This window comes from Macaca nemestrina, chromosome X, assembly GCF_043159975.1.
Source record: "Macaca nemestrina isolate mMacNem1 chromosome X, mMacNem.hap1, whole genome shotgun sequence".
NCBI classification, from domain to species: domain Eukaryota; kingdom Metazoa; phylum Chordata; class Mammalia; order Primates; family Cercopithecidae; genus Macaca; species Macaca nemestrina.
Genome location: NC_092145.1, coordinates 74,481,669 through 74,503,209, shown reverse-complemented (window position 1 = coordinate 74,503,209; position 21,541 = coordinate 74,481,669).

Sequence of the window (21,541 nt, the reverse complement as noted above, 5' to 3'; positions counted from 1 at the left end):
ATTATTATCCTCATAGAAGGACTAACAGTTACTAACAAAAAATAACACATGGGTCTTTCCAAACATATGCCTCTGCCTCTCATTGGGAAAGAAATGCTGCTTCTAACTCAACCAATGGGGCCTAATAAGAAACACTGCTGAAAAGCCTAGGACTGATGTTTTAACCCTGCCTAATTAACCATTTTCAATTTTTTTTTAACTGACAGAATCATGGCCATTTTGCAGACAACTACCCCAAAACATCTACATATGGTATTGCTCCTGCAGTCAATCTGAGACCAAGAAACTCTCTGCACCCCCATCAGCAGGAAGTAACCCAAAAGAGCATGTTGCCCCTCATACTTTTATAACTATAGGGTCTGGATGGAGCAGGAGCACCATCATCTCAGACAAACACCATCACTTTCAGTTCCAGCTCCCATTCTAGCCTCATGCATTTCAAGGAAATCACTTCTCTTCTAACTACAAGCAGCCAGAAAGGGCAGACAGTAAAACAGATAAGACAGCTCAGGCACAGAGGGAGGTGGGTGGAAAGTCTCTTGGGTGACTGCCAATCTTCACCCTCTTTCAAAAGAAACTTTCATGTTTCCTCTTTTTTAATTCTTACAATACCAATTATTTTTGATGAGTTAATATAGTTAACATATTCTTTTATGTTTTTTAAAGAATTGTTTCAGCTGTGATTAAACCTGAAATTTACTGTAAACTTCAAATACTGAGGACTGAGTACTGAATACCTCTTATAACCCACTCTTGTTTAATAATTAGGATTATGGTATAAAATACTGGTCAAAAAATAGATCTTTTACAACAGTGCATTCTGTTCCATAACGCTTTTTCCCCCCTTCATCCTTAAAAGACTTAGAGCTACTTCTAGAAATATAGAGGCCTAAAGATTTAGAAAAACACTTTGAAATACTGAATAAACTATAACAGAAGTCCAAAAGAAGGAAAATCCACTGGGACAGAACAAAACAGGAAGAAGGAACTATTAGTAAGCAAGCACTGAAGCTCCTGAAACTCCCACAGTGTTGGAACGGAGCTTTTTTAATAATGATAGAACCCTTGAAGGTTACAACATTAGCACAACGGTAGGTAGAAAAATATCCTATCAGCCAGCAAGGGATTATAAGATAAGAAGATTAACTTTCTACGGGCCTTGGGTGGGAGCTGCAGGTGAAACAAAGGCTCCCCTACAAATTTATAGCCATAGCAATGTCTTCATGTGGAGTTGGGGTTCAAATGTGTATGCCTAGAAGGGTCTGGGAAACCCCATCCTGAAATATTAAAGTACTTCTAAGTTGGAGGAACATCCTCAACCCAGGAATTTTAGGATTCTCTTAGATTTCAATGAATAGACAGATAAAACCAAAAATTAAATAAAGTTGAGGAGAAAAATAGCAAACTGTAATACAGATTGCATACAGATTGTAATACAAACTGTAATACAAAATACGTAAAGGTTATATTCAAGGAGATGATGCATGAGACTCTTTGCATAACTGATGAAAGTAACCTTTAATATTTTAATTCAGGAAGCACAAAAAATGCCAAGCAGAATAAAAATAAATCCACATTAGATATATTACAGTAAGCCTCTGACTACCAAAAACTATAACAACTTTAAAAAGAGTCACAGCGAAAGTTCAGATAATTTACAAAAGATCTAAAATTAGACTCCATTTCCAAAGGAAGTACAATTGATTAATGTTGTCTAAGGTAGTCATGTTCTAATAAATTGCTGAGAATACCAAATTAGCAAATACTGAACCACTGCTTCTAGGGAAAATACAGGATTGGGGTCCTATGACCTAGGTGGTTACATTTTCATCAACTGATCAATATATAACCTTATCCTAAGATGGCTGAATAGTAACAGCTCCAGTCTGCAGCACCCAGAGTGAATGATGCAGAAGACAGGTAATTTCTGCATTTCCAACTGAGGTACCTGGTTCATCTCATTGGGACTGGTTGGACAGTGGGTGCAGCCCACTGACGGCGGGCCAAAGCAGGGCAGGGCATTGCCTCACCCAGGAAGTGCAAGGGGTCACGGGATTTCCCTTTCCTAGCCAAGGGAAGCCATGACAGACTGCACCGGGAAAATCGGGACACTCCCACCTTAATACTGTGCTTTTCCAATGGTCTTAGCAAATGGCACACCAGGAGATTATATCCCATGCCTAGCTCAGCAAGTCCCACGGTCACAGAGCCTGCTCAGTGCTAGTGCAGCACTCCAAGATTGAACTGCGAGGCAGCAGCCTGGCTGAGGGAGGGGCGTCCACCATTGCTGAGGCTTGAGTAGGTAAACAAACTGGTTGGGAAGCTCACACTGGGTGGAGCCCACCACAGCTCAACAAGGCTTGCCTGCCTCTGTAGAGTCCACCTCTGAGGGCAGGGCATAGCTGAACAAAAGGCAGCAGAAACTTCTGCAGACTTAAGCGTCCCTGTCTGACAGCTCTGAAGAGAGCAGTGGTTGTCCGAGCACAGTGTTTGAGCTCTGAGAATGGACAGACTGCCCCCTCAAGTGGGTTCCTGACTCCCTAACTGGGAGACACCTCCCAGACACACTCCAATAGGGGCTGACTGACACCTCATACAGCCGGGTGCCCCTCTGAGACAAAGCTTCCAGAGGAAGGATCAGGCAGTAATATTTGCTATTCTGCAACCTCCGCTGATGATACCAAGGCAAATAGGGTCTGGAGTGGACCTCCAGAAAACTCAAACAGACCTGCATCCAAGGGTCCTGACTGTTAGAAAGAAAACGAACAAACAGAAAGGAATAGCATCAACATCAACAAAAAAGACATCCACACCAAAACTCCATTTGTAGGTCACTATCATCAAAGACCAAAGGTAGATAAAATCACAAAGATGGGGAGAAACCAGAGCAGAAAAGCTGAAAATTCTAAATACCAGAGTGCTTCCTCCCATTGCAGCTCCTTGACAGCAACGGAACAAAGCTGGATAGAGAATGACTTTGACAAGTTGACAGAAGTAGGCTTCAGAAGGTCGGTAATAACAAACTCCTCCGAGCTAAAGGAGGATGTTCAAACCCATCGCAAGGAAGCTAAAAACCTTGAAAAAAGATTAGACGAATGGCTAACTAGAATAAACAGTGTAGAGAAGACCTTAAATGACCTGATGGAGCTGAAAACCATGGCACAAGAACTACGTGACACATGCATAAGCTTCAATAGCCAATTCGATCAAGTGGAAGAAAGGATATCAGTGATTGAAGATCAAGTTAATGAAATAAAGCAAGAAGACAAGGTGTTGGCAGAAGGCCCCCCAAAATCTGGCCATAAACTGGCCCCAAAACTGGCCATAAACAAAATCTCTGCAGCACTGTAACACGTTCATAACGGCCCTAACACCCAAGCTAGAAGGTTGTAGGTTTATGGGAATGAGGGCAAGGAACACCTGGCCCGCCCAAGATGGAAAACCGCTTAAAGGCATTCTTAAGCCACAAACAATAGCATGAGTGATCTGTGCCTTAAGGACATGTTCCTGCTGCAGTTAACCAGCCCAACCTATTCCTTTAATTCGGCCCATTCCTTCATTTCCCGTAAGGGATAATTTTAGTTAATTTAATATCTGTAGAAACAATGCTAATGACTGGCTTGCTGTTAATAAATATGTGGGTAAATCTCAGTTTGGAGCCCTCAGCTCTGAAGGCTGTGAGACCTCTGATTCCCCACTTCACACCTATATATTCCTGTGTGTGTGTCTTTAATTCCTCTAGCACCGCTGGGTTAGGGTCTCCCCAACCGAGCTGGTCTTGGCAAGTGGCGTCCATCATGGGGGCTCAAATCCAGGCTGAAGGGTCGCCAGAGTGACAGTTGGAATGGAAAACCGGCTGGAGGACACCCGAGTACTCTTAAAGCAATCCCCATGGTGAGTAAGAAGGGGAGCTCAGAAGCATCAGGGTAACAATGGGACAGGTGTGTGGTCTGGTTCGTTTCACCTTGGAACTTTTTCACACTGATGATGAGGAGGAACGAGAGTACAGCGAAGTAACAGAAGAAGTTACAGAGCATGTTTATTTGCCAGCTAAAGCTAAAGCAGCAAAGGAAGGATAGGTTCATCCCTACCCTTCTGAGCCCCCTCATTATTGTTCTGAAGAAAAACACCCTCCAGATCTTTCTTTTCCAGAGGACACTGGGCGAAAAGTAGTTGCCCCAGTGATTGTTCGAGCAGCACCTCGAGTGACCGCTCTTAGTTTTATTCAGGCAGGAATTCAGCTAGCTAGACGAGAGGGTGATTTAGAGGCTTGGTAATTCCCTGTTAGAATACACCCCCAAGATCAACAGGGAAATATCATAGCTACATTTGAGCCTTTTCCTTTTAAATTCTGGAAAGCACATTTAGTTGATTATATCAAGGCCTGTGATAGTATCGGAGGTAATCTGCATAAAGCTACTTTGTTGGCACAGGCAATGGCAGGACTGAGAGTGGATAAAGGAAATACTCCATTTTCTGGAGCTTGTTTTAACTGTGGGAAGCATGGTCATACTAAATAAGAATGTAGAAAAAATCAGCAAGTCAGGCAGCCAGATAAGGAAAAAAAGGGAAACTGCTGAGCCTGAAATATGTCCAAAATGTAAAAAAGGAAAACATTGGGCTAATCAATGTCACTCTAAGTTTGATAAAGATGGGAACATGATTTTGGGAAATGCCATGAGGGGCCCGTCCCGGGCCCCATTCTAAGTCAGGGCATTTCCAGATCAGGCCATTCCCTCACCCCTATACAATGTCTGTCCCCTGCCACAGCCAGTAGTGCCGCAGTAGATTTATGCTGCATAAAAACTGTGAGCCTTCTGCCTGGGGAATCCCTGCAAAAGGTCCCAACAGGAGTCTGTGAACTCTTGCCAGCGGGTATGACAGGATTACTTTTAGGAAAGACTACTTTAAGTTTAAAAGGGGTACAAATACATATGGGAGTCACTGATTCAGATTACAATGGGGAAATTCAAATCATTATATCTACTTCTGTTCCCTGGAAAGCAGAGCCAGGGGAGCGTATAGCACAGCTCCAGACAGTGTTGTATGTGGGAATGGAAAAAAGTGAAATTAAATGAACAGGAGGATTTGGAAGCACAAATAAACAAGGCAAAGCAGCTTATTGGGTACATCAAATTACTGATAAACATTCCACCTATGAAATAACTATTCAGGGAAAGAAATTTAAAGGTTTGGTAGATACAGGAGTGGACATTTCAATCATTTCTCTATAGCGCTGGCCATCCACGTGGCCAATTCAACCTGCTCAATTTAACATAGTTGGAGTTGGTAAAGCCCCTGAAGTATATCAAAGTAGTTATATTTTGCATTGTGAAGGGCCCAATGGACAACCTGGGACTATTCAACCAATTATAACTTCTGTACCTATAAATTTATGGGAGAGAGATTTATTCCAACAATGGGGAACACAAGTTCTAATTCCAGAACAATTATATAGCCCTCAAAGTCAACATATGATGCATGAAATGGGGTATGTCCCTGGTATGGGACTAGAAAACAATTTTTTGCAAGGTTTAAAAAGTTCCTGCCAAAGATTAGGATATCATTTTTGATGGCAGCCATTGTTAAGCCTCCAGAACCTATACCTTTAAAATGGTTAACAGATAAGCCAATTTGGATACAATGGCCGCTAAGCAAAGAGAAAGTGGAGGCTTTAGAGAAATTAAGTTACTGAACATTTAGAAAATGGGCACTTAGCTCCAACATTTTCCCCTTGGAATTCTCCAGTTTTCGTAATTAAGAAAAAATCAGGTAAATGGAGAATGTTAACTGACTTAAGAGTCATTAATTCAGTTATACAACCTATGGGAGCATTACAGCCAGGATTGCCTTCTCCTGACTAATAATTCCAAAAAAATTGGCCTTTAATAGTCATAGATTTAAAAGACTGTTTCTTTACTATCCTTTTAGCTGAGCAAGACTGTAAACGGTTTGCATTTATAATTCCTGCAGTAAACAACCTGCAGCCTGCTAAGTGTTTTCATTGTTTCACAGATGGGTCTAGTAATGGTAAACCTTCTTATTCTGGATCAAAAGGTAAAGTTTTCCAGACGCCCTATACGTCAGCTCAAAAAGCAGAGCTTGTAGTGGTAATTAAGGTATTGACTGCTTTTGATATGCCGATTAATGTGATTTCTGATTCTTCATACATGGTTCATTCCACACAGTTAATTGAAAATGTTCAGTTACAATTTCATACAGATGAACAACTGATGACTTTATTTACCTAATTGCAAACAGCAGTTAGAAGTAGAAAGCACCCTTTTTTCATCACTCATATTAGGGTTCATACACATCTTCCAGGACCTTTGACTGAAGGGAATCAAATGGCTGATCGTCTGCTTGCTAATGCAATATCTAATGCTAGACACTTTCACAATTTAACCCATGTTAATGCCTCTGGTCTCAAACGCAGATACAGCATTACCTGGAAAGAAGCTAAAGCTATTATCCAGCAATGCCCAACTTACCAAATGGTACATTCCTCAACTTTTACAGGAGGAGTTAATCCTCGAGGATTGGAACCTAACTCTCTTTGGCAAATGTATGCCACACGTGTTCCCTCATTTGGGAGACTAGCTTATGTACACATATGTGTGGACACCTTTTCTCACTTTGTCTGGGCTACATGCTAAACAGGAGAGTCTTCTGCCTACATTAAACGTCATTTTTTGCAGTGTTTTGCAGTGATGGGCATTCCAGCTTCTATTACAACAGATAATGCCCCAGGCTATACTAGCCAAGCTCTAGCTACATTTTTCTCTATGTGGAATATTAAACACATTACTGGTATCCCATACAATTCTCAAGGACAAGCCATAGTGGAAAGAATGAATCTTTCGCTGAAACATCAATTGCAAAAGCAGAAAGGAAAAAATAGAGAATATGGAACACCGCAGATACAACTGAATCTAGCATTATTAACTTTAAATTTTTTGAGCCTTCCCAAAGGTCAGATGGTATCAGCAACTGAAGAGCATCTACAGAAACCAGCTGCAAAGACAGAAGCAGAACAACTGATTTGGTGGAGAACTCCAATAACAAAAAGTTGGGAAATAGGTAAAATAATAACTTGGGGTAGAGGTTATGCTTGTATTTATCCAGGCCAAAATCTACAGCCGATTTGGATACCATCAAGACACCTGAAACCTTATCATGAGCCAGATTCCGAGGAAGAGATCCAGGAGGATCCCAAGGACCCCCTGGTTGCATCCATGTCAAGACTGACACTGAGGAGGACCCCAACTGTCACAAGCAACATCCATCAAACACAGCCAACCACCTGGGGACAGATCAAGAAGCTGTCACAGATGGCGGGAGAAAACCTGAGGAAAGCGGGACAGCCAGTCACAATAAATAATTTAATGGTAGCTATGATAGCGGTTACCACCACTGCCATGAGTATTCCTTCAATAAGGGCTGACACAGAGAACAATTATACTTACTGGGTATATTTATCAATCTTGGCTGGCAATAACGCCTGGATGCAATCACTCTATGACACAGTTACACATGCTTTCTGATCTCAGTATTTAACATAATAAATCTGCTCCTATAATTGAGGGATACCACCCTCAAAAACCTTTTTGTAAACAGGATTGGACCCAGTTAGAAAAAATCATCATACTTGTTTCGGAAGATTACACTGCAGAACAGGCAGAGGTGCTGCACGATTCCTATGGAATCCTTATTGATTGATCCCCTAAGGAGATGTTTAGCTTGCTACGTTCAGCTGATCTGAACAAAATGGTCAGATGGTAGAAATGTTAAGAAGTACAACAAAATTTCCTATTATCTGGAACCATGGCAGTATAGTGGCACCTCAACCTCAAATGATATGGCCCGCTCTAGGAGCTTAACATAAGGATTTAAAATTAAAAGAACACATGTACCCTAGAACTTAAAGTATAATAATAATAAATAAATTTTAAAAAATAAAAAAATTTAAAAAAAATAATATCATATAAATTTAAAAAAAAAAATTAAAAGAACAAATATTTAAAGCATCCCAGACACACCTGACCTTAATGCCAGGAACTGGAGTGCCTGAAGGATTTGCAGACAAATTAGCAGCTAGTAACCCATTAAAATGGATAAAAACACTTGGAAGCTCTATGATTTAATGATGATTGTGCTTTTAATCTGTGTTGTTTCTCTTTGTATAGTGTGCAGATGTGGATCCTGACTCCTGTGAGAAGTAGCTCACCATGACAAAGCAACCTTTGCATTTATCGATTTGCAAATAAAAGAAGGAGGACATGTTGGGAGCAGGCCCCCCAAAATCTAGCCATAAACAAAATCTCTGCAGCACTGTAACATGTTCATAATGGCCCTAACACACAAGCTGGAAGGTTGTGAATATGGGACTATGTGAAAAGACCAAATCTATGTCTGATTGGTGTACCTGAAAGTGACGGGGAGAATGGAAAAAAGCTGGAAAACACTCATCAGGATATTATCCCAGAGAACTTCCCCAACCTAGCAAGGAAGGCCAACATCAAATTCAGGAAATACAGGGACCACCACAAAGATACTCTGCAAGAAGAGTAACCTCAAGACACATAATTGTCAGAACCAGCAAGGCTGAAATGAAGGAAAAAATGTTAAGGGCAGCCAGAAAGGTCAGGTTACCCACAGAGGGAAGCCCACCAGACTAACAGCGGATCTCTCTGCAGAAACTCTACAAATCAGAAGAGAGTGGGGGCCAATATTCAACATTCTTAAAGAAAAAAAATTTCAACCCAGAATTTCATATCCTGCCAAACTAAGATTAATAAGTGAAGAAGAAATAAAATCCTTTACAGAGAAGCAAATGCTGAGAGATTCTGCAACCACCAGGCCTGTCTTACAAGAGCTCCTGAAGGAAGCACTAAACATGAAAAAAAAAGAGTACCAGCCACTGCAAAAACATGCCAAACTGTAAAGACCGTCAATGCTAGGAAGAAACTGCATGAACTAACAGGCAAAATAACCAGCTAACATCATAATGATAGGATCAAATTCACACATAACAATATTAACCTTAAATGTAAATGGGCTAAATGCCCCAATTTAAAGACACGGACTGACAAATTGGATACAGAGTAAAGATCCATCAGTGTGCTGTATTCAGGAGGCCCATCTCACATGCAGAGACACACATAGGCTCTAAATAAAGGGATGGAGGAATATCTACCAAGCAAATGGAAAGCAAAATTTAAAAAAAGCAGAGGTTGCAATCCTGGTCTCTGATAAAACAGACTTTAAACCAACAAAAATCAAAAGAAGCAAAGAACAACACTATATAACGGTAAAGGGGTCAATTCAACAAGAAGAGCTAACTATCCTAAATATATATGTACCCAATACAGGAGCACCCAGATTCATAAAGCAAGTCCTTAGAGACCTACAAAGAGACTTGGACTCCCACATAATAACAATGGGAGACTTCAATACACCACTGTAAATATTAGACAAATCAACGAGACAGAAGGTTAACAAGGATATCCAGGACTTGAACTCAGCTCTGGACCAAGTGGACCTAATAGACATCTACAGAACTCTCCACTCCAAATCAACAGAAAATACATTCTTCTCAGCACATCACATTTATTCCAAAATTGACCATATAGTTGGAAGTAAAGCACTCCTCAGCAAATGTAAAAGAGCAGAAATCACAACAAATTGTCTCTTACAGCACAGTGCAATCAAATTAGAACTCAAGATTAAGAAACTTACTCAAAACTGCACAAGTACATGGAAACTGAACAACCTGCTCCTGAATCACAACTGAGTAAATAATGAAATGAAGGCAGAAATAGATGTTCTTTGAAACCAATGAGAACAAAGGTACAACATACCCGAATCTCTGGGACACATTTAAAGCAGTGTGTAGAGGGAAATTTATAGCACTAAATGCCCACCAGAGAAAGAAGGAAAAATCTAAAATCGACACCCTAACATCACAATTAAGAGAACTAGAGAAGCAAGAGCAAACAAATTCAAAAGCTAGCAGAAGACAAGAAATAACTAAGATCAGAGCAGAACTGAAGGAGGTAGAGACACAAAAAGGCCTTCAAAAAATCAATGAAGCCAGGAGCTGGTGTGTTGGAAAGATCAAAAAAATTGATAGACTGCTAGCAAGACTAATAAAGAAGATAAGAGAGAAGAATCAAATAGACGCAATAAAAAAATGATAAAGGGGATCTCACCACCGAACCCAAAGAAATACAAACTACCATCAGAGAATACTATAAACGCCTCTCTACAAATAAACTAGAAAATCTAGAATAAATTGATAAATTCCTGGACACATAAACCCTACCAAGACAAAACCAGGAAGACGCTGAATCCCTGAAAATATCAATAACAGGCTCCGAAATTGAGACAATAATTAATAGCCTACCAATCAAAAAAAGTCCAGGACCAGACGGATTCACAGCCAAATTCTACCAGAGGTACAGAGAGGAGCTGGCACTATTCCTTCTGAAACCATTCCAGTCAACAGAAAAAGAGGGAATCCTCCGGAACTCATTTTTTGAGACCAGCATCATCCCAATACCAAAGCCTGGCAGAGACACACAAAAAAAGAGAATTTTAGACCAATATGCTTGATAAATATCGATGTGAAAATCCTCAATAAAATACTGGCAAACCAAATTCAGCAGCACATCAAAAAGCTTATCCACCAAGATCAAGCTGGCTTCATCCCCGGGATGCAATGCTGGATCAGCATATGCAAATCAATAAACGTAATCCATCACACAAACAGAACCAAAGACAAAAACCACATGATTATCTCAATAGATGCAAAAAAGGCCTTTGACAAAATTCAACAGCCCTTCATGCTAAAAACTCTCAATAAACTAGGTATTGATGAAACATATCTCAAAATAATAAAAGCTATTTATGACAAACCCACAGCCAATATCATACTGAAGAGGCAAAAACTGGAAGCATTCCTTTTGAAAACTGGCACAAGACAGGTATGCCCTCTCTCACCACTCCTATTCAACACAGTGTTGGAAGTTCTGGCCAGGTCAATCAGGCAGGCGAAATAAATAAAGGGTATTCAATTAGGAAAAGGGGAAGTCAAATTGTCCCTGTTTGCAGATGACATGATTGTATATTTAGAAAACCCCATCATCTCAGCCCAAAATCTCCTTAAGCTACTAAGCAACCTCGGCAAAGTCTCAGGATACAAAATCAATGTGCAAAAATCATAAGCATTCCTGTACACCAATAACAGACAAACAGAGAGCCAAATAATGAGTGAACTCCATTCGCAATCGCTACAAAGAGAATAAAACACCTAGGAATCCAACTTACAAGGGATGTGAAGGACCTCTTCAAGGAGAACTACAAACCACCGCTCAATGAAATAAAAGAGGACACAAACAAATGGAAGAACATTCCATGCTCATGGATAGGAACAACCAATATTGTGAAAATGGCCATACTGCCCAAGGTAATTTACAGATTCCAGGGTATCCCCATCAAGCTACCAATGACTTTCTTCACAGAATCAGAAAAAACTACTTTAAAGTACATATGGAACCAAAAAAGAGCCCGCATTGCCAAGACAATCCTAAGTGAAAAGAACAAAGCTGGAGGCATCACGCTACCTGACTTCAAACTATACTACAAGGCTACAGTAACCAAAACAGCATGGTACTGGTACCAAAACAGAGATATTGACCAATGGAATGGAACAGAGGCCTCAGAAATAACACCGCACATCTATACCTATCTGATCTTTGACAAACCTGACAAAAATAAGAAATGGGGAAAGGATTCCCTATTCAATAAGTGGTGCTGTGAAACTGGCTAGCTATATATAGAAAGCTGAAACTGGATCCCTTTCTTACACCTTATACAAAAATTAATTCAAGATGGATTAAAGACTTAAATGTTAGACCTAAAACCATAAAAAAAAAAACCTAGGAGAAAACCTAGGCAATACCATTCAGAATATACACATAGGCAAGGACTTCATGATGAAAACACCAAAAGCAATGGCAACAAAAACTAAAAAGACAAATGGGATCTAATTAACTAAAGGGCTTCTGCACAGCAAAAGAAACTACCATCAGAGTGAACAGGCAACCTACAGAATGGGAGAATATTTTTGCAATCTACCCATCCGACAAAGGGCTAACATCCAGAATCTACAAAGAACTTAAACAAATTTACAAGAAAAAATCAAACAACCCCATCAAAAAGTGGGCAAAGGATATGAACAGACACTTCTCAAAACAAGACATTTATGCAGCCAACAGACACATGAAAAAATGCTCATTATCACTCGCCATCAGAGAAATGCAAATCAAAACCACAATGAGATACCATCTCATGCCCATTAGAACTGCGATCATTAAAAAGCAAGGAAACAACAGATGCTGGAGAGCATGTGGAGAAATAGGAACACTTTTACTCTGTTTTTGGAAGTGTAAACTAGTTCAACCACTGTGGAAGACAGTGTGGCGATTCCTCAAGGATCTAGAGCTAGAAATACCATTCGTCCCAGCAATCCCATTACTGGGTATATACCCAAAGGGTTATAAATTATGCTACTATAAAAATACATGCACACATATGTTTATTGTGGCACTATTCACAATAGCAAAGACTTGGAACCAACCCGAATGTCCATAAATGATAGACTGGATTAAGAAAATGTGGCACATATACACCATGGAATACTACACAACCATAAAAAAGGATGAGTTCATGTCCTTTGTAGGGACTTGGATGAAGCTGGAAACCATCATTCTGAGGAAACCATCGCAAGGACAGAAAACCAAACACCACATGTTCTCACTCATAGGTGGGAACTGAACAATGTGAACACTTGGACACAGGGCGGGGAACATCACACACTGGGGCCTGTTGTGGGGTGAGGGTATGGGGGAGGGATAATATTAGGAGAAATACCTAACGTACATGACAAATTAATGGGTGCAGCAAACCAACATGGCACATGTATACATATGTAACAAACCTGCAAGTTGTGCACATGTACCCTAGAACTTAAGAGTATAGTAAATTATATATATATAACCTTATCTTATATGGGTTTCTGTTATAACACACCTTATTTAGTATATATTGTTGATTCATTAGCATTGACTTCACAGGCAACAGCACTATGATTCATGCCTGAAAGAAGCTTCTCTAATGCATGGATTTTCTCCATAAGACATGTCACAACCTTACTGCCCTTAGGAACACTAGGAAGCAGTTCAGCAGTATGTTTGAGGACCATTTTAAACAATAAAATTACCAACAAAAAGCACAAAAATACAAAAACATGTGGCACTAAGTAGTAAGCAAAAAAGACACTTGTTTATAGTATGCGGACTGAAGAAAGAAGAAAGAGCATTAAATGGTTGTCCTACCTCATCTGGGAACACGCACATTGGGCAAACTCAATTTTTACTGCTCTGTTTATGTCCTGGAATAACCATGAAATTGCCCCAACTATTGATTTTTCAGGTTACCAATTTTAGAAGGCAGGAAAATTTGCAAATAGAGTCTTAGGATAATGAATATCAACTGTATTTCACAAGAAACAAAACTATGTTTGACGTAATGAAAAGTTTAGTGAGCATAGATATTAGTAACCACATGGGTAAATCCAGAGAAATACTGATTATACAAGATAATCATAATGTTTAACTTTGGAAATAAGAAGGCAGAACTAGTATACACAATGAAAATACAATACAGACAATGGAGTGACTGAAGTTCAATATTTTAAAATCTTTGTATTATTCAGAAAGAAAACATTTCTGATTAAACTGACATTAAATAAACTACCCATGTTGAAATGTCAAGGGTACTGCTGAAGAAGTAGTGTGTAATTTCCAAAACAGTAAAGGAAAAAATGGGGTGAACCACTTAATAAATTCAAAAAGCAGCAAAAGAGAAGTGAATCACAAAGAAAATAGGCCACACAGAAATCGCACAATAAAAGGACAGAAATATCCCCAAGATGTCAGGATAAACTAAGAAAATATTAACACAAATTACAATGATGTGCTTTAAACAGGACTTTAAGACATGAAGGCATAGAAAGGTTAGAGGTAAAAAGACAGAAAAAGTTATGACAGACAAATACTGTCCTAAAATAAGCAGCTATATCTTTATTAGTATTAATCAAAACAGACTACGTAAAAGCAGTAGTATAATTTTAAAGAGGGGTCACTATAAAATGATAAAAAGTATATTCACAAATTGATGAAATAATTATAGATTTCCATGTACTTCTAGCATAGCTTCAAGGTGTCTTTGTGTATACATATTTTAAATTGACAGAAATTAACAAATCTTGGGAGATACTAATAAAATTCTTTAACAAAACTACATAAGGAGATAGAAGTATGAAAGATCCTATTAAGAAGCAGACTTTCATAATCATATAGAGAATCATAGCTAGTTCTGCCCCAATAATTTGAGAATACACATCTTCCTCAAGTATATGAAAACTCATCATGCATTGGGCCATAAAGCAATTCTGAAATAAGAGATACCAGACAAATCTACTATCTAACCATTGTTCAATAATTTACTAATTGACATGTGAATTCTCTTCATGTTACAAAAAGAATGGATAAATTTTAGTATACTTCTACAATGAAAAACTATATAGAAGCGAAAATGAATATCATGAATGAATCCCAAATGTCATTTTGATTAAAAAAGAAAATAGCAATATAATTCTATACATAAAATTTGTAAATATCTAATATATAGCTATATCTTAGGATCATGTGGTAAAACATAAAGAAACACATGGAAATCATAAACATCAATGTTTAGATAGTGGTAGCTTTGGTGGGAGAAGGAAGGTGAGTTGGTAATATTTTATTTCTTAAGCCTAGTGGTAGGTAACTGTTTGTTTTATTTCTTGTGGTTTTTAGGGAGATAAAGATTAAAATTACATAATTTTTAAAAATCATTAAAATAAAAGGTTAGATTAAGAGCTTGCGGTCCTTGTTCCATGAGACTGTATCTTTATTTTAAAAAGGAGGGTTGTTTGAAAATTAAAAGAAAAAAAAGCTCATATTAAATATAAACAGATGTTCCTCAACTTACAATGAGGTTATGTTTGGATAAACCCATTGTAAGTTAAAAATATCCTAAGTTGAAAATCCATTTAGCACCTAACCCACTGAACATCGTAGCTTAGCCTAGCCTTCAAATGTGCTCAGAATACTTACATTAGCCTACAGTTGGGCAAAGATCATCTAACACAAAGCCAATTATATAAGAAAGCGCTGGATATCTCATGTAATTTCTTGAATACTGTAATTTAGAGAATACTTATTTAAATATACTGTACAATATTCAATAAATTACATAAGATATTCAACACTTATTATATAAAGAATGGTTGAAATAATGGTTGTATGGGTACTCAAAATATGGTGTCTACTAAATTGCATATCACTTTCACACTATGGTAAAGTCAAAAAATTCAAAGTAAATCGCTGCTAGAATATGGACAACACCATCAGGAATGTCTAACAATATTATTACTGAACATGTTTGTGCTTGACATGAATTTAATATAAACTAGCAGCTTTTCAGGAATCTGTTTTCACATCTTCTTTTCCTAAACTTTAAGTATACTCTGTTAGAAACACAAATTTGAAGTTTATACAATGTCAGTAGCTACTTACTCTGAAATTCCTTTTATTTCACATATAACATTATATACTTTTATGTACTTTACTATAACTCCGTTTACATACCTAATTCTTCAACTAGACTATTGGTATCCAGGGAATAAGCATGAGTCCTAACCATGATTGTATCATTAGCCTAGTATAATGCTTAACAGAAGTGAAGTATTTGATATCTTTAAGTAAAGTAATAGTAGAAAAGTGTTTTTGCAGTGTTATATGAATTGTGAAGAAAAAAGCACAACTGATGTTGGGGAAGAGGACTCAGTTATACATTTAAATTTACGAACAAATTTATACCAAAAGAATGCTGTTTATTTGTGTTACATACTAGGATTCCACATACAATTTCATTCAGAATAAAAGGGCTCTGCTGCTGAAAGTTAGAAAACTAATGTCATAGATGTTCTGCAACATTTTTACTTCATGAACTGATATAATTAAAAGTACAAATATATCAGCACCAAAAATGTAGAAAGGAGTGTCTCAGAAGAAAGGGTAGCTCTTAAAACTGAGTACATTTAGCTTTGCAAAATAGATTACCCTTTTTAATTTTTCCCATTTTGACTTGATCATGAAACCTCATCACAGGCCAACATATTGCACAGTATTTCAAATTTGGTTCATAACTCAATTCAGTAGCTACACTGATGCTATTATTTTCCACATCAGCAATCTATTTTCTCCACTTCAATATAGAGAATACTCACTTACTGTAGTATACATAGAGGATAGTTATTTGAATAGCAGACACTTAAATTTAAGGGAATCTCATATCCTGGCTTTAGAAACTACCCCATAGTTAGAAGCAGCATTTAGACCTAGAGCTGTTTTCATTTCTAGCTTACCACAAAAGATTCATCATCAGAAAAATGCTGGTGTCATAAGCTAACTGGGCTACATATACACATATGAATGCATTTGGCAGTGGTGCTTCGGGCATCCTTTGTTGCAAAATGAATTCCTCTAACTCAAAAGTAATTTTCCCCATGACTCAATGGATTATTATTCCTATTGCTGCCACTGTTGCCAACATTAATGCTTTAATACCTTACTTAACCAATATTCTCAAGTACTATGGCATTTCACATAAAGACATTTTAAGCTGTGGTTCAGGTTCAATTTTAAATGCCTAAACTTCTCTTTTTAAAACCTTAAAATACCTTAAAAATGATTTATGCATCCTTTGAGTAATATACAACATGGTACACATTTTCCTAATCACTCAGAATCCATCTGATAATTGTTAATAACTGTTATTTTATGTAATTGATAGTTTTCTTTTTCCTTCTTTGATGTCAGGTTGTCAATTGTCACTTCTACTGTTTGTATACCTATGTCTTGTAGCCCTCTCTCTCTCTCTCTCTCTCTCTCTCTCTCTCTCTCTCTCTGTTGTTAATATGAAGGTCTAAGAAATAATTAAAGATGGTAGATTTTGGAAAAAAATAAGTCAGCAAGTTCTGATTTATAATGACAGGTGGGCCAGAGAGCTCACATAGCTAGAGACAGAACTAGGGCAGTAACTCAGTCCTCTCGTTCACAGTCACTATCTTTTCAATACCTGATCTAGGTAGTAGGATTCTTAACTGGAGGTATCTTACTTCCTTGGGTTAGATTTATCCAGCTCCTGTGAGGTTTAGCACATACCATTATGCTTGCATTTCAGTTAATATAAACAATAACCCTGACTCTGAGAAACTGATTTCAAAGGTCTCCACTAATGGCATCAGGTTTCTTTCCTTGTCCCAAAATCCATGCAAAAGCAAAAAACTACCTCACTTGGACTTTGAGATTGATAAATAAGGAAATCAATAAATAGCTGAACATTTAGATTTCAAATTTTCAAAAAGTATTAATTCCCTTCCTTCCAATTTTAGAAAATCAAAATTTTAAATATTACCTTTTAAATGGGAATATCTATGAAACAGACTTGTCTTCAAGAGAATCAAGGCTAGCCTTTCCCATAAAGTGATTGTGTAGATTCGTATCTTTTTCAAACTCCTTTTAAAGCAAAATCCCAAGTACAATATCAATATATAGAAAAAGTAGCTCTGCATAACCCATAGGACTCCATCAAACATAACTTAATTGTGCTGTACGTTCTAGAGACACTGCAGAAAATGAAGAGACTTCAGAGCCCAGCCTAGGTCCTTTACTCTATGCTTACAAGCGCTGTGGCTTTCATAGCTTTAATTTCCCCTTCCATAAAATGGAGATAATATCATTTGTCTCCCAGTGCTGCTTTGAGGATCACAGATAATGTATACAAAATCCTCAACACAAAATTTGGCATATAGTAGTTGTTCAATAAATGAGAGTTATTGTAATTACCTCCTCGTGACTTTGCTAAGTCACCTACATTAATTGGGTAATAACAAAAAGTCTGAATGTTTCTTTAAAACATTAATATAATTTATTTTATTTGTAGTTACACTGTTGACAGAGAAAGTATGGAAATCAGCTATGTCTTAGATTATTGCTTTGAAATCTAAATAAGAATCATTAGGGTTCAACATATTTATTGTACATATAGAAGGAAGCCTTGCTTTTAGAATTGAATGCAATTAGTTTCCTGAATAAAAATTGTGATACTCAGTTTACCATAGAAATTCATAGTAGAAATATGGCCCCCTGCCTCTCTGAAATGGATGGAGAAACACCAAGTGAAAATAAGTTATCTAAACACAGCATGGCAGAAGCTATTTTATTCCAAGTGTCAAAAGCAGGATTATGCAATCTCCTGGGTATACAGAAGTTAGATAAAAATCAGGTAAGAGAAAGGAAATAAAAATGTTTCACTAGCAGCTGCCCTAAAATAAGGCAGCGGTACCAATAATATAGATTGTTTATTCATGTATTTGACAACAAGTGGCATTTTGCATCCAACTTTCCTCCTTTTCAGCTCACAGCATCTTAAGCATTCTTTGTATATTTAGGGGAAGTAGAGTTTGGAATCAGAGAATAACAGGAGGATTATCAGAATTGAAAGGAACTTTACAGATAATTTGTCAGCCCCCTCATTTTGCTGATGTGAAAACTGAAGTCCAGAGATGAATAACCGAGAAAAAAATTGCTGAATACCGGAACATCGAGGAATTCAAGTCCAGCTCAACTCTTATTTTCCTCTTTGCATTTTAACTTTCATAGGGAATTGCTCAGAATTGGCCCTCAAATGGAGTCAAATGATGAACCATAAACAATCGTTATATTTAATACTTATTATAAAACACATTAGGCCATAAATTATAGGGCTACTGTCAAGTATATTTTAAAAGCAAAATTGAAATATTAATATCTCAGTCAAAATACAATACATTTGTCAGCATTATCAAAGCCTGCTTTTTTTTTATTAGTTCTGCTTTAGGATTTAGAGTGATTCAGAAGGTTCAAAATGGATAACACATCTTTAAGGTAGCTGGCAATCTGCCTGTAACACAGTCTCAGCTGTCTGGGTGACTACAGAAGGAGACAATACCAACCTAGAACATCCATCTCTCTACTTTCAGAATATCTACAGTACTTATTACCTACTTTGTTGGTTCTTAACTTTTCTCAGGTTAGAATCTCTTAGAGAAAGATGACAGCTGTAGACAGTCTTCTCAAGAAAATGCATATGCTACCATATAAACTTTTGCACACAATTTCAAAGAGTTCAGCAAGTCCACAATGGGATCAAGAACTGCTGTTCTACAATGAGAACATATACGCACAAGGAGGTGAACATCACACACCGGGGCCTGTCGGGGCGTGGGGGGCAAGAGAAGGGATAGCATTAGGAGAAATACCTAATGCAGATGACAGGTTGATGGGTGCAGCAAACCACCATAGCACATGTATACCCTATGTAACAAACCTGCACGTTCTGCATGTTATCACAGAATTTAAAGGATAATTTTATTTTAATTGCTGTTCTAACATTCATCTCAGTTAATATGTGCTTCCTTGTATTGTTATTTATTCCCACCCATGTGTGTCCTGGCTTCACTAGATCAAAAGCTGCTCAAAGTTGAAGATGTATCTTATAACCCTCTATATATCCATAGCGTAGGGGCATTGTTTAGCGATTCAAATATATGCTAATAACTAAATTTTAATAGAAGGTCACTTATTTTGTGTCCACTACGGGCCCAGCGCCATTCACGGAAATGAAGATACAAAGATTATAAATATAAAAGCCATCTTTCGAGAACTCACAGTCTAATGAGAGAGATAAATATATGATTATAATGGCAGGCTTAGGGAGGCTATGGATGGTAAAACATGGGGAAAAGAGGACAGGATAGAAACTGGTGGGCACTGAGACTCTCAAAGTCCTAGTTTTGGAGGGGATGGTAGTTTAGAAGATTAGGAAGATGGAAAACCTCCTGTAAATGAAGCACGCTTGAGCTAAGTACAAGAACAAAATGAGTTATGAGTTACCCAGAAGAGAGGTAAAACTGTAGAGAAGCAGAAAGAGAGAAAGCAAGCGAGACAGAGTGATCGCGTGTGTGTCAGAGAGACAGCGCTTGGACCAGAAAAGTATCCCTTATTTTTTTACTATTGTTTCATCCCTATAGTTAATCTAACCCTAGTCCCTAAATACCTTGTGTAAATATTGCTCCAAAGACAGAAGTCAAAATGATCATGCTAATCGAATTGTGTCAGCACAGTCTTCTTATACACTATAACAAAGGAATTTTTGCATTTATAAAGGTGACAAGTGTTACTCAAGATTCAGCTCGACTTATTTATGGAAGGCAGCTCTGAGTCCATATGTCATTCTCCTGTTCTATACTCCAAGAAAAAGGTCTGGACTGAACATATTCCACATAAATGAACCAAGAGACTTAATCACAGCCAGATGGTATGAGTCAAGTTAAACCTCCTTCTTTTTTTTTATGGTAGACTGAAGGGAAGTTAATCGTTCACTTTTGTTGGGTATTAAATTATTGATAACAGTACCATTAACTTTGATTACAGTCAGGCATTCCTTTCAGTTAAAGGAAATTGGTCAGTATAATAGTTACCTTGTTATCAGAAATTATGTAAGATAGATTTAGACCAAAAATAACTTGATTGGAATAGGAAACAAAAACACGTTTAGAGCTATTACCTCAAATACTTCTAAAGGTTCTAGGAAAAGGGATAATGATTTGTAATTTATTTCCTCATACTTAAAAGCATATTCAAAACTTTACAATGTAATAAGCACTTCCATTTCATCTTCACAACAGCTTTATAAGGTTGGCAGGTCAGTTATGCATTACAGATAGTAAGCTTTGCAGGAGAGGCTATATGACTTGTCTTAACTCACAGGCTTAAGAGAAACTGGGATTAGAAATTGATTTGACTCATATTCCAGTGCTCTTCCCTTTATTATGCTGATACAACTACACTTCCTTTATTATCCTTTAAACTATAGTGATAAGTAGGCCTTTTAGTCATCTACTATGTTGATGAAATGCCCTATCAGTGCCCCTCCTCAAGGGTTCATATTTTATTCTCGGCCAGTCCAGCATATGATATAATGTTAACAATATTCTCAGTATGGTTTACGTAATTCTTTCACCAAATGTCTTTCTATATTTTATGCTTACCAACGAATGAAGCCAAAAGAGCTTTAACATGAGCTATCAAACAACTACTATTACTCGCATTTTTTTATTTTGCCAAGTTTCATTCATTGGGAGTATACCAAGCTATTCTATTTTCCACAATACCAACTCCTTGAAGAAGAGGAATTACAGCAACATTTCGATTGAGAAAAACAATTTCATCCTTCAATTCAGGGCTTTACACAGCTTGGTTCTAAACTCCAACCTCATTTCTTAAGTGGGAACACAGGTGCAACTGATGAATTTTATAGCTTTAGGGAA